Consider the following 18,406-nt stretch of genomic DNA (forward strand, 5'->3'; position numbering starts at 1 on the left):
AAATGTGTCGCGAAATTTACACTTACTTTCATCCTGGATAGGCCGGTGTATTTCGAGGCATTCCAGCGGACTTCACCTGGTGGACGTCGGAGGAACTGCTTTGATGAATCCCGGACGGATCCGAATCCAGCGCAGAGAACGCGCCGCTGGATCGCGAACGGACCGGGTAAATAAATCTGCCCCAATATATGAGTTTTCATGCTGTGAGAGGGGAGAGGGAGCTGCAGATACATATGTCTGATTGTCTCTGAGTCCACAGAATATGGCTTGTATCACAGCATGTTCCCTCAGAATTCATCCAAGGAGAAAATCTGAATTTATGGAGAGCAACAATGTGTAGGAAAGATACAAAACTCACAATGGTTACATAATAATGGAGTCTGTCCTGGATGAGCACTAAGAAACATTTTATACCAGAATATAATAGTCCTTATCTTAGATTCTTTTGCAGTTAATAAAAGACAATAAGGCGAATTTATGGAGACCTCTGCTCCTGACTTTCTATCCGACCTGTCTGGCCGCACTTAGATTAAACATAGATAATGTCACATTAAAATTGCCCTTCACTGCTATTAAATTACGGAAACTCATAAGGGGCACTTTTACCTGACAAATGAATAGGTCCCAGTTCCCTGTAAAATGTGAAATTGATTGCAGTCTTTTTAAGGAGCGTCTAATTTGTCCAATTTATCACTTTGTACCTTTCGTAGCATCGGCTCCACAGTATGTTGTATTTTTTTTTAGGTGGTACCTGCCTCCCAGCCTCAGTAAAGGCATCAATGTCATCCGCCGCCGTTGATGTCACGGCAGTAAAATTCAGAGGAGAGACGTATTTGGTATTCGGTGATAACAGCTCGCTTCAGATTCTGTGTTAACGGCACATATGTCCTGTTCCGAAAAGAATCTTGCGTAGCATCCTAATATTATCAATTATTTATAAGCCGCGCTACAATATGGGAGGTGCGAGACGGCAGCAGACAGAAGACGCAGGAAACAGATTATTGCATCGCAGCTTTATTTTAAAAAAAACAAATTAAAAAATCAGCATTCCCCGATTTGTGTCAACACTCAGCACTTTCTACGAAGGAACTTTCCAGATTAAAATAAATAAAAAGGTTTTGGAGAACAGACTCTGAAGCGCTCGGATGAAATTTACCAGCGAAACGCAATTATCCCATTTTTTTGGGTTTAGAATAAGTGGAAAGCGAGAGTTGATTTTTTTTTTTTTGGATGTAAGCAAAATATTAAATTGTTGTGTTTATCTTGTAATCTGGTTCTTTACAATGTTTCGCAGTTTTTCGCCTCTTCAGTTATCTCTAATGAATAGCGCAGGGTAAAACAAAGATAGCGTTTGGATGTTATAGTCGTCTAACATGAGCCGTGGGAAAAGTTAACATTACCTTTCGGTTGTGCTGTAATTTGGGATCTAGGACAGATACATTGTGAGATTTTAAGTTGTGAAACATGACACACTGAAAAGATAGTGGCACAATAAAGCCTTGGGGTACAGCACAACGGCACGCCATAGCCCCTTTCCCCCTAAATGGTATGAGTTTGCCTTGACCCGACTTTAAAGGGGTTATCCAGAGAATATGAAGATCTAGCAGTGTGGGTTACTGACAGACTTCTTCCCTCTTCCGAGTGTCAGAAAATCATTATGATATGAAACCAGTAGAAGGTGGGGGAGGGGGGGTAGCATAAAGGCTGCTGTACTACAAAGATCAAGACCCTAATGGATAGTGAAGCATTGATACTTAGATTTTTCAGATAAGTGATACACTGACTATCAGCACATTATCTACATAACAAAGACAGACTGACACTTGAGGTACAGGAGAGTGACACTTAGGGTACAGGACAGGGACACGCTGACACTTGGGGGACACGGACACGCTGACACTTGGGGGACAGGACAGGGACACACTGACACCTGGGGGACAGGCCAAGGACACACTGACACCTGGGGGACATGACAGGGACACGCTGACACTTGGGGGACAGGACAGGGACACGCTGACACTTGGGGGACAGGACAGGGACACGCTGACACTTGGGGGGACAGGACAGGGACACACTGGCATTTGGTGTACAGGAGAGTGACACTTGGGGGGACAGGACAGTGAGACACTGACATTTGGGGTACAGGAGAGTGACACATTGACACTTGGGGTGCAGTAGAGTGACACACTGACACTTGGGGTACAGGAGAGTGACACATTGACATTTGGGGTGCAGGAGAGTGACACACTGACACTTGGGGTACAGGAGAGTGACCCACTGACCCTTGGGGTACAGGAGAGTGACACACTGACACTTGAGGTACAGAAGAGTGACACACTGACACTTGAGGTACAGTAGAGTGACACACTGACACTTGGGGTACAGGAGAGTGACACATTGACATTTGGGGTGCAGTAGAGTGACACACTGACACTTGAGGTACAGGAGAGTGACACACTGACACTTGGGGTACAGGAGAGTGACACATTGACATTTGGGGTACAGGAGAGTGACACACTGACACTTGGGGTACAGGAGAGTGACCCACTGACACTTGAGATACAGGAGAGTGACACACTGACACTTGGGGTACAGTAGAGTGACACACTAACACTTGGGGTACAGGAGAGTGACCCACTGACACTTGGGGTATAGGAGAGTGACACACTGACACTTGGGGTACAGGAGAGTGACACACTGACACTTGGGGGACAGGAGAGTGACATACTGACACTTGGGGTACAGTAGAGTGACACACTGACAGTTGGGGTACAGGAGAGTGACCCACTGACACTTGGGGTACAGGATAGTGACACATTGACATTTGGGGTGCAGTAGAGTGACACACTGACACTTGGGGTACAGGAGAGTGACACACTGACACTTGGGGTACAGTAGAGTGACACACTGACAGTTGGGGTACAGGAGAGTGACACACTGACACTTGGGGTGCAGTAGAGGGACACACTGACACTTGGGGTACAGGAGAGTGACACACTGACACTTGAGATACAGGAGAGTGACACACTGACACTTGAGATACAGGAGAGTGACACACTGACACTTGAGGTACAGGAGAGTGACACACTGACACTTGGGGTACAGGAGAGTGACACATTGACATTTGGGGTGCAGTAGAGGGAAACACTGACACTTGGGGTACAGGAGAGTGACCCACTGACCCTTGAGGTACAGGAGAGTGACACACTGACACTTGAGATACAGGAGAGTGACACACTGACACTTGAGGTACAGGAGAGTGACACACTGACACTTGGGGTACAGGAGAGTGACACACTGACACTTGGGGTACAGGAGAGTGGCACACTGACACTTGAGGTACAGGAGAGTGACACACTGACACTTGCGGTACAGGAGAGTGACACACTGACATTTGGGATGCAGTAGAGTGACACACTAACACTTGGGGTACAGGAGAGTGACACACTGACACTTGGGGTACAGGAGAGTGACCCACTGACACTTGGGGTACAGGAGAGTGACACACTGACACTTGAGATACAGGAGAGTGACCCACTGACACTTGGGGTACAGTAGAGTGACACACTGACACTTGGGGGACAGGAGAGTGACATACTGACACTTGAGGTACAGGAGAGTGACACACTGACACTTGGGGTACAGTAGAGTGACACACTGAGCCTTGAGGTACAGGAGAGTGACACACTGACACTTGAGGTACAGGAGAGTGACACACTGACACTTGGGGTACAGTAGAGTGACACACTGACACTTGAGGTACAGGAGAGTGACACACTGACACTTGGGGGACAGGAGAGTGACATACTGACACTTGAGATACAGGAGAGTGACCCACTGACACTTGGGGTACAGTAGAGTGACACACTGAGCCTTGAGGTACAGGAGAGTGACACACTGACACTTGGGGTACAGGAGAGTGACACATTGACATTTGAGGTACAGGAGAGTGACACACTGACACTTGGGGTACAGGAGAGTGACACACTGACACTTGGGGTACAGGAGAGTGACACATTGACATTTGGGGTGCAGTAGAGTGACACACTAACACTTGGGGTACAGGAGAGTGACACACTGACACTTTGGGTACAGGAGAGTGACCCACTGACACTTGGGGTACAGGAGAGTGACACACTGACACTTGAGATACAGGAGAGTGACCCACTGACACTTGGGGTACAGTAGAGTGACACACTGACACTTGGGGGACAGGAGAGTGACATACTGACACTTGGGGGACAGGAGAGTGACACACTGACCCTTGGGGTACAGGAGAGTGACACACTGACACTTGGGGTACAGGAGAGTGACACACTGACACTTGAGGTACAGGAGAGTGACACACTGACACTTGGGGTACAGGAGAGTGACACATTGACATTTGGGGTACAGTAGAGTGACACACTGACATTTGAGGTACAGGAGAGTGACACACTGACACTTGGGGTACAGGAGAGTGGCACACTGACACTTGAGGTACAGTAGAGTGACACACTGACACTTGAGGTACAGGAGAGTGACACACTGACACTTGAGGTACAGGAGAATGACACACTGACACTTGGGGTACAGTAGAGTGACACACTGACACTTGGGGTACAGGAGAGTGACACACTGACACTTGAGGTACAGGAGAATGACACACTGACACTTGGGGTACAGTAGAGTGACACACTGACATTTGAGGTACAGGAGAGTGACACACTGACACTTGGGGTACAGGAGAGTGGCACACTGACACTTGAGGTACAGTAGAGTGACACACTGACACTTGAGGTACAGGAGAGTGACACACTGACACTTGAGGTACAGGAGAGTGACACACTGACACTTGGGGTACAGGAGAGTGGCACACTGACACTTGAGGTACAGTAGAGTGACACACTGACACTTGAGGTACAGGAGAGTGACACACTGACACTTGAGGTACAGTAGAGTGGCACACTGACACTTGAGGTACAGGAGAGTGACACACTGACACTTGGGGTACAGTAGAGTGACACACTGACACTTGGGGTACAGGAGAGTGACACACTGACACTTGAGGTTCAGGAGAGTGACGCACTGACACTTGGGGTACAGGAAAGTGACACATTGACATTTGGGGTGCAGTAGAGTGACACATTGACATTTGGGGTACAGGAGAGTGACACACTGACACTTGGGGTACGGGAGAGTGACACACTGACACTTGGGGTACAGGAGAGTGACACACTGACACTTGGGGTACAGGAGAGTGACACACTGACACTTGGGGTACAGGAAAGTGACACATTGACATTTGGGGTACAGGAGAGTGACACACTGACACTTGGGGTACGGGAGAGTGACACACTGACACTTGGGGTACAGGAGAGTGACACACTGACACTTGGGGTACAGGAGAGTGACACACTGACACTTGGGGTACAGGAGAGTGACACTTGCAGGCATAGGACAGTGACACACTGACATTTAGGGTAGAGGACAAGGACACTCTGACACTTGGGGTACAGTACAGTGACACCCTGACATTATGGGAACAGGACAGTGACACTCGGGGGTCCATGGCACATTGACACCCTGACAATACATCTCTGGCCATTGAGCATTGGATGTTATTTAATGTAATGTTCTTCAGTGAGAGTAAATATATGAAGTGCATTGATACTATGTAACAGTCAGTCTCAGGGTCAGATATGTTTCCAGCATTGAATTAGCGCTTTGTTTGCTGTAAAGTTTGTGACTATAACATCAAGTGATACAATATTCATGCCGGCTGCTATATTTATCATATCCTATGACTGGCACTGGGAGATAATGGGCCATGGTTCAGAGCCATTCCAGTCACTAGCGCAGCACCTGATTTACATTTTATCAGAGCATTATCCGTCTGCTGGAAGCCGCCCCTCGCACGTTGGCAGCTGATAACCCCGAGTGTCTCCCGTTGTTCGAGAGTAGATACTTTCTTACTTTCAACTTAATATCTTGAACTGATTCCATGTACACAGGTATCAATATCTGCATTTATTGCGCTTCTCAGAATATTCTCAGCACTGGGGAATCTGTCAGATGGTGAGAAGACATTAGATCTTGGCAACTTACAGATGCAGTATATATGCCAACATAACATGTGCCGCCAAATGCCCCCTCCCCGCGCTGATCACAAGGTAAGGAAACAAATGCTAATCAGCATAGGTGGCATCTACCAGCTACGTAATGTTGGCATAGAGGTGTCATTGACCTGATTGGCATTGTGCATTACTTTTTAGCAAGTACAATGTCTTCCCCTGATTCAAATTAATATATATATATATTTATATATACTACACCCCTACCACAACATAGGCCCATATTTACTTTAAAACATTATGAATCATCCAGTTCTGTAGAAATGGATTGTGGCATTACATCTCTGGTAGCTTCAAGATGTTGCAGGCCAATCCTGGTGGTAACTAAACTGATGCTTCATATTAGACCCCACAATTTCCATCTATGGATTCATGACAGTTCTTCCTTTGCCATCAAAATCCATCCTGATAAACCAGGGACATTACTCATAGATCCAGGCATCGTCACTGTGGGAATCTGCTTAAACTTGTTATCCATGGCCACCTTCCTTCTAAAAATCAACTTTTATAATTATGCTACTGAGTTATCTGGGGGGGTGTTGCCAGAGCCTCTTTGTGCTGTAACTTCACAGGCTGTTACACTGTGCAAGAGCCCTTTCCACCCCTGGTGCATGCTGTAACTTCCTCTGATACAGTGATATAATATCAGCTAGAGCAGTGGTGGCGAACCCATAGCACAGGTGCCAGAGATGGCACTCAGATCCCTTTCTGTGGGCAACCAGGCCTTCACCCCAACACAGAGTTTGCCCTTCCTCCTGTGGTCCATGACAGCCCAGGAGGTGCCATGCTCAGCACTATTTCAAAGCGTCATTCTTGCCAGGACTACAGGAGGAACAGTGTGGACAGAGTTGGATTTTCGTTGGATCTCCTCCTCTGGGTGCCCTGATTCTGCCACTTCAGGGGGCCCCGGAGGGAAGCTACAATCCAAATCTCTCTTCCGCCTATTGTATTGGCATCCTCAGGATGCCAATATGATTTAAACCTGTGATAGAGCAGGGATCAATAAGTTACTGCTTAAATTGTTATGTTGGCACTTTGCGACATATAACTGGGTTTTGGTTGTAGTTTGGGAACTCTATCTCTAAAAGGTTCACCATCACTGAGCTAGAGAAACGGGGAAGTACTTTGGGAACAGGAGGAAGAGGAGACAGTGTACCAACCTTTGAAGCTTTAGCAGGGAGGGATTTTGGTAATGCCCCCCAGAGTTCTTCTGACTCATTAGCCTAATTTTAAAAGTAGATTTTAGAAGGAAGGAGGCCATGGATAGCAAATATAATAAGATTCCCACAGTCCCGGTGCCTGGATCTATGAGTAATGTCCCTGGTTTATCAGGATGGATTTTGATTGGAGATTTTCTTTACATGTTCCCTGTCACTATATTTTACCCAATTAAACTAGGAACCCCCTCAAGCCAGATATGAAATGTTTACCTATAAACAATCTCCTCCAAGGTCATTTTAAAGTCATGTGAAAATGATGAGCAGAGAATAGTCAGATTTTCCTTAGATGAGTTAAGTTGAGTTACTGCAGGGGGAGTCACTATGTGTGTTTTGTATATGCATCATTAGACTTGTTTAAAAGTTGACAAGATTTTTAAGAATTATTTTATAGTTTCTGTTTACCTGGGGTAAATCTTTAGTTTCCTACCCACGCCTTAAATCTCAATACTATAACCAAGGCATAATGGTTTGCGGGCGCCTTATAACCAGCAATGGCTATGCCCTAGTCATAAGTAGTAGGTTCTCACCATGCATTGAATTTTCATTTTATTTCAAAACTTTGGGGCAACAAATGTTTCATTCCTGGCAGTTTGTAACATTATCGCTACTAAGCCATAAGAAGTATCCGGCCCTATTATCCGCCTTACAACAAACACTAAGGGGCACATTTACTTACCCGGTCCTGTCGCGATCCCACTGTGCGTTGTCCGACAAGGATTCGGGTCTGGCGCGATTCACTAAGTTCGTGCTTCCAATATCCTGCAGGTCTCGTTGCTGCGGCGAGGTCCGCCGGAGTTCACCTTCTTCTTTTTGGTGCATGTGAGTACTTGATCTTGCGACACATTTAGTTTTTTAAATTCTGCGGTTTTGCTGAATCCGTCGGGTTGTCCGATAGCCACGCCCCCAATTTCTGTCGCGTGCAAGCCAGCGCCACAATCCGATCGCTTGGGCCAAAGACCTGCCCGCAATTCGGCACAAAACGGCGCAAAACGGAAATATTGGGGAAAACCTGACCCTTAGTAAATGTGCCCCTAAGTATTGGAATGATAATGACTCATGTGCTCATCCAACGGACAGTGGGGGTCATTTATTATCGACTTTCAAGCGGAAAAATGGTGGTGTTTTGATACCTTTAGACATGGGCACGTGCCACAAGTATCCAATGGTATTTTCCAATAGTGATCCATTAGTGTTACTCAGATTTTTTTTTTTTTTTTTACCTTTTGGTAACATTTAACACAGAGATTCGTGAGCGCCAATAGTAAAATCTGTACAGAAATCATCTTGCAATTCCGATATGAATCACAAGAACGTTCTCCCGCAGACGACGCACCTGACATCCCTCTCGCTTGTTGTCTTTCCAGTTTGGAGAATAAATATGCGAGCGGCAAGACATAATCAGGACGTTTTCGTCTGTCGCACAACATTTGTAAATGAAGGGGCAATGAGATTGTCTTATTTATATGTGACGACGGGAATAACAATGAGTATGAATTGTCCTCGGCGCTAATAGACGGGAGGGAAAGTCAAAACGGTAACCGCGGCATAGCAGCCTCCACCGCCACTTGGCAGGGTCCTTCTGTCGCGGCTGCCGCAGATGGTTGGCTGTATAATAAGACGTAAGGATGAATGACATAACCGAGATGAGAGCGGCTGATTTAGATTCTGTGGCAATAATGACTTCTCTCTGTGGGGACGGGAGGGAGGCTCGGAAGGACGGAGAGAACAGAATTCGGGCCTAAAATGTTTAAGTTTATGATGCGCTCTATTCCTAGCACAGTATTTATAACTCAGATTTCTCTCTTTTTTTTTCCCTCCTTTACTCAATAAATATAAATGTCACCGGTATAAATAAGGAAGATTAGGGCTCCGTGACCTTTTAGAACAAAGGCCCTTCGCCTCGTCAAAAGCGCTTTATGACAAGCCGACGAATTAACCCTTAAAATGCGCAAAGTGAAAGTAGATCATCGGTCGCCACATACTGGGAAGGTTAAAATGTTTGCCATCATAAAACACACAAAGTAAAAATCCAAAATGAAATTAGTGGTGTGTTACAAACCCGCCTAGACCCGATCTCTAGTAAGCATGAATATATGCACTGTCTAGTGAAGGGGTGTAGCCCTGATTCCAGTTTTCTGGATTAACCCCTTCCCGCCGCAGCCCTTTTTTCATTTTTGCATTTTCATTTTTCACTCCCCACCTTCAAAAAACTCTAACTTTTTTATTTTTCCATGTACAGAGCTGTGTTATGGCTTATTATCTGCGTAACAAATTACACAATGATGGTATTTAATATTCCATGCCACGTACTGGGAAGCGGGAAAAAAATTCCAAATGCAGTGAAATTGTTAAAAAAAAAAAAACATTTGTGACGTTTTCTTGTGGGCTTGGATTTTACGGATTTCACTGTACGCCAAATGACAGGTCTACTTTATTCTTTGGGTTGGTACGATCACGGGGATACCAAATTTGTATAGGTTTTATAATGTTTTCATATATTTACAAAGATTAAAACCTCCTGTACAAAAATTTTTTGGTGGATTTTGCCATTTTCTGGCACTAATAACTTTTTTATACTTTAGTATACAGTGTTTTTGGGGTGATGTAGTTTTTTTTGCGGCTTTCGATGACGTTCACAATGTTAGCATTTTTAGGACTGTGTGACCTTTTGATCAATTTTTATAGAATTTTTAATTTTTTTTTTTAAATGGCAAAAAAGTGCCGTTTTCGACTTTTGGCATTGACATTTAATTTAATTAATCTCCCATATAAATGCATTTCTTTAATTAGATGTTTTTAAAACAAATGTACCTGGGTGAAGATAATTTTCCATAAATGTCACCCTTAGAAAAGAGGTTGTTGTCCTTGGAGTGATTGCACAAAGTAATACGAAATGCCCAGGAGTTACTGCATGTCCCACAGCCATCCTACAGTGATGGACGCAAATAGAGATTGTAGATCAGGCCTCTACTGTCGAGTACTGCGCGGTCGTATCCAAGGACAACTATCTTGTTTCCAAGAGACAATATACACTCACCGGCCACTTTATTAGGTACACCTGTCCAACTGCTCGTTAACACTTAATTTCTAATCAGCCAATCACATGGCAACAACTCAGTGCATTTAGGCATGTAGACATGGTCAAGACAATCTCCTGCAGTTCTCCCGAGCATCAGTATGGGGAAGAAAGGGGATTTGATGCCTTTGAACATGGCATGGTTGTTGGTGCCAGAAGGGCTGGTCTGAGTATTTCAGAAACTGCTGATCTACTGGGATTTTCACGCATAACCATCTCTAGGGTTTACAGAGAATGGTCCGAAAAAGAAAAAACATCCAGTGAGCGGCAGTTCTGTGGGCGGAAATGCCTTGTTGATGCCAGAGGTCAGAGGAGAATGGGCAGACTGGTTTGAGCTGATAGAAAGGCAACAGTGACTCAAATCGCCACCCGTTACAACCAAGGTAGGCAGAAGAGCATCTCTGAACGCACAGCACGGCAGATGGGCTACAGCAGCAGAAGACCACACCGGGTGCCACTCCTTTCAGCTAAGAACAGGAAACTGAGGCTACAATTTGCACAAACTCATCGAAATTGGACAGTAGAAGATTGGAAAAACGTTGCCTGGTCTGATGAGTCTCGATTTCTGCTGCGACATTCTGATGGTAGGGTCAGAATTTGGCGTCAACAACATGAAAGCATGGATCCATCCTGCCTTGTATCAGCGGCTCAGGCTGGTGGTGCTGGTGTCATGGATCCATCCTGCCTTGTATCAGCGGCTCAGGCTGGTGGTGCTGGTGTCATGGATCCATCCTGCCTTGTATCAGCGGCTCAGGCTGGTGGTGCTGGTGTCATGGTGTCTTTGGGCCCCTTGGTACAACGCCACAGCCTACCTGAGTATTGTTGCTGACCATGTCCATCCCTTTATGAGCACAATGTACCTTGTAACATCTGATGGCTACTTTCAGCAGGATAATGCGCCATGTCATAAAGCTGGAAGCATCTCAGACTGGTTTCTTGAACATGACAATGAGGTCACTGGACACAAATGGCCTCCACAGTCACCAGATCCAATCCAATAGAGCATCTTTGGGATGTGGTGGAACTGGAGATTCGCATCATGGATGTGCAGCCGACAAATCTGCGGCAACTGTGTGATGCCATCATGTCACTATGGAGCAAAATCTCTGAGGAGCTTCCAGCACCTTGTTGTATCTATGCCACGAAGAATTGAGGCAGTTCTGAAGGCAAAAGGGGGTCCAACCCGTTACTAGCATGGTGTACCTAATAAAGTGGCCGCTGAGTGTACATGGCACATTATCATTACACAGCTAGATTTTTTTAATAACATTCAAATGAAAAAATGTATATACATGGCAGAATTATTAAATTGGAATACCCCTTTAATTCTATGAAAGACCTATTGATTTCCTTTTTCACAATACCTGCCTCCTTTTAACAATATTTTTTGTAAATTTTTAGTAATATGGGTTTGATAAAGATGGAATATCACCTAAAGTGAATGTAATACCAAAAGCACAAAGGTAAACTTTACCATGGCTATCAGTGACGATAACTCTAGTAAGTTACTCAAGTTAAAACCAGAAGTGTGGAAAGAAACTGTATCTCCAAAGAGGCTGGAGACATAGGGGCACATTTACTTACCCGGCCCATTCGCGATCCAGCGGCGCGTTCTCTGCACAGGATTCGGGTCCGGCTGGGATTTAAGATGGTAGTTCCTCCGCCGTCCACCAGGTGGCGCTGCAGCGCCGAAAATAATCTTAACGCCCCGGAATGCACCATCCCATAGAAGGTGAAGGTGAGCGCTCCCCAAGCGACACATTTTCGGTTTTTAAATGCGGCGGTTTTTACGAATACGTCGGGTTTTCGTTCGGCCACGCCCCCCCGATTTCTGTCGCGCGCATGCCGGCCCCGATGCGCCACAATCCGATCGCGTGCGCCAAAAACCCGGGGCAATTCATGTACAAGCGGCGCAAATCGGAAATATTCGGGTAACACGTCGGGAAAACGCGAATCGGGCCCTTAGTAAATGACCCCCATAGTGAGTCTCTGGATGGCTCTTCAGGGCGCAGCAGCCTCATTGATTCCAGCTTCTGGATGTGGATGAACAACCTGAGGGTCAAAGTCTCTATAAATTTCAAGTAATTATCAAAAATTCCGCTATACTGTTTTAATTAGTTATTCAGATGGCCCCGTTACCTGATGTGCAGCTGTAGCGTCTGCTGTACTTGACATTTCCTGCAGAGTGAGTGGCTTCACACATCACAAAATAGAAACAGAGAGAGGAAAATATACAGTACTACAGGTTTTTACACACTTCTTACTTGTGGATTTTAGCCCCATGATATATGGACTAAAAATTGGAGATCAAAATTGGAAAACAACACACAATTTCCTAAATGTCCAGTTCATTGTGTGAATATAACATAACTGTTATAATGTTATGTAATATATTAGTATTTTAAGCTTATTCCATAAATTGTATATATTATAAATCACAGAATAAACATTTAAATGTAAAAGAAACTGAAGAACAAAACTAGAGACACTATCTGATACCTACAAGTTATTGGTGTTAATCTGGCACCTGGCGCTAATTTCCCTTATTATCTGACAAACCCAATGTAACTGACACCTAACTTTCCTGTTTTCACTGACTTTGTATAAATGTTGTGCCGTTCCATAGTGACTGAAACCCTCCGACAGCAAGTTGTCCAGATAAAGGCCAAAGGGGTGACCCTATCAGCCATAGTTGGAGAAGTTGGTCATTCCAAGTGATTTCTAGAATATTTCTTCTTTACAATATCACAAACTCATTGAAGTCCTCCAAGAAGGCCTGTCACCCCCGAAAGACAAATTTAAGAGAGGACAGGATAACGCAAAGAATCTCCATGGGTAATCACTGCTTTATCACTGCAGCTGGAATTGCTTGCCAGTTCAGCACTGAACAGGGTAAGGATCTGTTTCGTCATCCAGTGTCTCAACATTAGCAGAAAGAATCAGAAGGCTACACTCACCTTTACTGAGGAGCATGCTGTGTGGACAGAGAAGAAATGTCCACAGTTCATTTTGGTGATGAAAGCAAGTTTAATTTATTTAAGTCGGATGGGAAACATTATGTTCGTCAAAGAACTGGGGAAAGACTGAACCCAAAGTGCGTAAAGAAGTCAGTGAAAGGTGGTGGAGGAAGTGTCATGGTTTGGGAAATTTTTGTTGCAGCAGGAGTTGGATCTCTCATACAGCTACATGGCAGAGTGACTGCAAGTATCGGAACCTTCTTCAACAACATAAGGTTCCTTCCTTGTGCTCATCCCTCAATCAGCCAGAAATGATCATGCAGGACAATGCCCCATCACACAGCAAAACAGTTAAAGCAGTTGAAACAATGAACTTTCCACAGCCCAGAGTCCTGATATAAACCCAATAGAAAACCTCTGGGAAATCCTTGGTGACAACTTTATAGCCAAGAAACCCACAACAGTCACAGAACTGTGGAAGAGACTGGAAGAAGAGCGACTAGAGAGACTAGTGAGGTCCTGTGGCTGGTACTGAGGTCTTGTGCACTTGCTGATGACTGCTGGGACCTGCAGACAATGTAGTTTATGTTGATACTTTTGAAATTTTGTAAAACCCTGTTCTAGTGGTCTGGTGACCCCTTACACATCAATCACATGTTCACCAATGGAGATGACAATATTTCTGAGAAAATCAATTGATCAGACAATTTTGTCTAATTTTAATCTCCAGTGTAGAATGGCAGAAGGTGACTATTTTCTTATTGAGCAGATTTCATGGTTTGAACATGTCAATTCTGCATCTGCCGGGACAAAATACACACATTTCACACAGAATCCAAAATGAAATTCACCTTACTTTTATTCTGTGTTTAGGATGTATTTAGGATTTCTTCACCCGTATGTCATATGGAGAGTTTCCTCTGTTGGATATGCACGTTGAAAAGTTACACGCAATCTTTTTGTAGCCTATTTTTCGATACACATCCAAAACTAGAAGGTGTTAAACTCCCAACATACTGAAGTTTGCTTCTTTTTGGACCTACTCTTTTCTTTGGTTCATAAAATAGCATCAAAAACTGGAAAAGAAAATTTGACCTTGACATAATGGGGCTTATTTACTAAGGGGCATGGAATGCACTTTCGTCAGACTGTTCACCTATACTGTGATTTTGGCGCACTTGATAGTTTTTTGGCACAGCTGCTTCTATGTAACGCAATTTAGGGGGCAGGCTGTCGGATGATCCGACTGATTCGGACTGAGCGCAGGATTTAACTTGCAAATTGTGTCGCAAGACCAAGCACTTACATGCACCACAAAAAAGATGGTGAACTCTGTTGGACCTGAGTGGGGAAGCAACACATGCAGGATATCGGGTGCACGATCTTAGTGACTCCCCGCACAGCACATTATACACGGACAATGCACTTTTGGTGAACTCCATGGGACGGCTAAGTAAATGTGCCCCAATTTGAGGATAATTTTTTAACCATAAGCAATGATAGTGTACAAGTGTAAAAGTAATGTAGGCTAGGCCTACAAACGGTCACATTCATTTCATTGGGCAATATGGCCATCAATTTACATGGCCGGATTGTTCACTGTACAGTAACGTGCTATTATCGAGACGTAAAAAAATACAGAGCATGTCCTATTTTCTCCAGTATTTCGGTTCCATATGCCCCATAGAAGTCAATGGGAACATTTAAAATATGCGTTGCATACGGTTCTACACCATATGCTGACATATATATATATATATATATATATATATATATGTGCAGTATCCATGGAGACTAGAGCCAGTGGGAGGTGCATTTTGTCCGCCAGCTAATAGTCAGCCATCCATCAATTGCCAGCCCACTGTATTACATATGGATACGGTACGATACAATGACATTGCGTTTATACGGATGAAAATCGCAACATATATAGAGATTCATACAGCACAGAAATACAGGACAGGAGAAATCATACATTTGTGTGAAAGAGAGAATTATGAGTGGTGAATAAAATTTAACTTTTAATTGATATTTGTTAAAATATGTAAAGAATTTTTAAATATTAGTGGCAGATAATGGATAACACTCCTAGATAAACAAACAGTCTAAAAATAGTTAGACCTGAGTCCATGGGTCCTACATGTCCACAGGGAAATATAATCAAATTTTATAGAGATAAATCTGGTCCCTAAAGGGTATGGACTCACCAATGGGAAGATTGTAGTATAAGCACCGTTCTTTCAGAATGTATGCTCCAATGAGGATATTCAGTGACTGTAGTGGAGGGTATAGTTCAAATGGCTCCGTAGGCAGTCCGTGGTAGAGGTCACAATGGAGCTGTACAGTTAGGTGAGGGTACAAGCCAGCTGTCGGAAGGAGAAAACAGTAGATGTACATACAGTACTATCCCTATTATTCCCTAATCTTGCAGAGAGCTATTAGTCCCTGTTAACCTAACCTCGGAGCCACAGCCCTAAAAAGCTGCCACCCCGACTGGAACCTTACCCTACGAACACTGGCCCTATTAAAAGCCTAAAGGTCCAGGGTAGGGTAGATGAGAAACCGTCTATAAAGGGTATCTCAAAGAAATATCAGGTGGAGCATGTCCCTACATGCCATGTTTCGCCTTACATTCAGGCTCATCAGGGGACATAATGTAAGTGTCGTAGCCACCTTTGAAGATGACCAAAGTAGGTGCTAAATCAGAATGAGGTTAGCCGGTGTGCGGAGTGGACCATCTTAACCGGGTATAACCTAGGTGCGGTGCTCACGATGAAGAGACACACACCACATAAACTGAACCAGTGGGTCCTGGCTTTTAATAGGGCCAGTGTTCGTAGGGTAAGGTTCCAGTCGGGTGGCAGCTTTTTAGGGCTGCGGCTCCGAGGTTAGGTTAACAGGGACTAATAGCTCTCTGCCGGATTAGGGAATAATAGGGATAGTACTGTATGTACATTTACTGTTTTCTCCTTCCGACAGCTGGCTTGTACCCTCACCTAACTGTACAGCTCCATTGTGACCTCTACCACGGACTGCCTACGGAGCCATTTGAACTATACCCTCCACTACAGTCACTGAATATCCTCATTGGAGCATACATTCTGGAAGAACGGTGCTTATACTACAATCTTCCCATTGGTGAGTCCATAACCTTTAGGGACCAGATTTATCTCTATAAAATTTGATTATATTTCCCTGTGGACATGTAGGACCCATGGACTCAGGTCTAACTATTTTTAGACTGTTTGTTTATCTAGGAGTGTTATCCATTATCTGCCACTAATATTTAAAAATTCTTTACGTATTTTAACAAATATCAATTAAAAGTAAAATTTGATTCACCACTTATAATTCTCTTTATACTAACAAGGTGAAATTACATTGGACATTGACATTGGACATCATCTATATATTTTGCATTTGTGTGAAAGAGGCATTAAAGGGGTTTTATCTCTATGGACATTAATCTCTTACCTACAGTCTGGTGGTAGGGGGCCTGACAGCCAAGACCCCCTGCAGTCAGCAACCTAATTTGCACCATAGTCCCGCACAGATCAATTGAACTCTTAGTCTTGTGTGCCATTTATTTCTATGGGGAGTGCAGGATGACTCACAGGACTAGGTGATCCCAGAAGTCCCTGGCTGCATAGAGCAAATAATTGGGTTATGGCAGCCCTCTGGACCTCCACAATTTCATATTCATCCCTCAAGCTTTATGTCTATTGTACTTGTCCTGCAGTATATTGTTGGAATTGGTTATGACCAAGTTTTATACCTTCTCCAAATTTGATCCGGCCTATAGCTATAGCATATGTAATGGAATATTCAGTGGTTACTCCAGAGCTTTCTTACATATAGAGAAAACTGGGGAATACTGTAACATTATTGTGAAAGAAACATAATATAGGAGAAGGAATTACACACCTGCAGCTCAATACAGAAGATACATAGTAGCAACGATGAGCAGAACATCGTCTCCATGTATCTCAGGATGTTCCTTACATCAGGTTTAGCATTACACGGCTCAGACAGCAGTTTGGGGAATTATACTTTTTATTAAATTACCGTGTTTTCTATCAATAGACGGTACAAGCCGTAATATAATTATACTTCCGCACAGGTTGCTCCATCAGATGTTTACAAATTAACTGCAGAAAATTGCTGGAAAATACCTGACAGCGAATGAAGCTGTGCAGAAAGTGAGCACATCATGTATAGAAGACGCCGAGGCTTTGATCTCCACTCTGATCATGACCCTAATGCTTTCCAGCCATGTTCACACCGTGATGTGAAGAAAGCACAGGGAGGGGTTTTTCACAGTAGGGTTTTTTTGATTGAGTTGCACCATTTGTGTGGTCTCTCACTATGTATTATACAAATTATGCAAATTGTGCTGCTACATTCTCTGCCTTTATTATTTTTAAATAGAATGTAATCAGGCTGCGTCTAATATTGTTCCCTCCCTCATTAGCACCTTGCTGTTAAGTTAAATGAATTATGCAGCTACATGAAATGATAAAATGCAATGAATAACATATGCATGTATACAGAGTGATGTCTGCCTGTCATAGGCACTTGCTTCATTCGGCAATCATCCAGATCTGAGTGATACTCTGTAATCCGTGACACCGGCTATGAGCCACTGACCTATGCCCTCAAGGTGAACTGGGTCACCATTTTCATCCCATATGATCTTGGCCCCATTGGACACTGCTTGGGGTCCCAGACTGGAAGCCCTACAGACTAAACCAAGCCAGCCCAAGTACAAGCCCACTAAGCTCTTATGTACGTGGCTGCGTTACTGCTCCATGCAGGAACCATATATTTAGGAAGGCATCGGACCTTGTGGGATATGGAATGTTCTTGGTAAAACATGGCATGATCCGGTCATTGCAGACCAATACATGGCACACAGGGTATGACTGAGAATGTAAGTTGTTGTTCTCTCTCCTTGGGAATGGACATAGAGTATTTTTGACAAATGGGTTACGTATGGGGTGGGATGTATACCTGTATATGTGAATCTGTGTGAACCTAAAC

The 18,406-nt window shown here is 44.1% G+C and overlaps 1 long non-coding RNA gene across 1 annotated transcript in view; it reads left to right on the forward strand.

Moving 5' to 3' along the window:
* LOC140104983 (uncharacterized) overlaps positions 1-1,129 on the forward strand; it is a 79,398-nt gene extending 78,269 nt beyond the window's left edge. The window contains exon 3 of the long non-coding RNA XR_011850469.1: positions 745-1,129. This is a non-coding gene — a long non-coding RNA (uncharacterized lncRNA). The remainder of the gene's footprint in view (positions 1-744) is intronic.
* Positions 1,130-18,406: the final 17,277 nt, after the last annotated feature.

The sequence above is a fragment of the Engystomops pustulosus genome, chromosome 10, assembly GCF_040894005.1.
Source record: "Engystomops pustulosus chromosome 10, aEngPut4.maternal, whole genome shotgun sequence".
In the NCBI taxonomy this organism is placed as follows: Eukaryota; Metazoa; Chordata; class Amphibia; order Anura; family Leptodactylidae; genus Engystomops; species Engystomops pustulosus.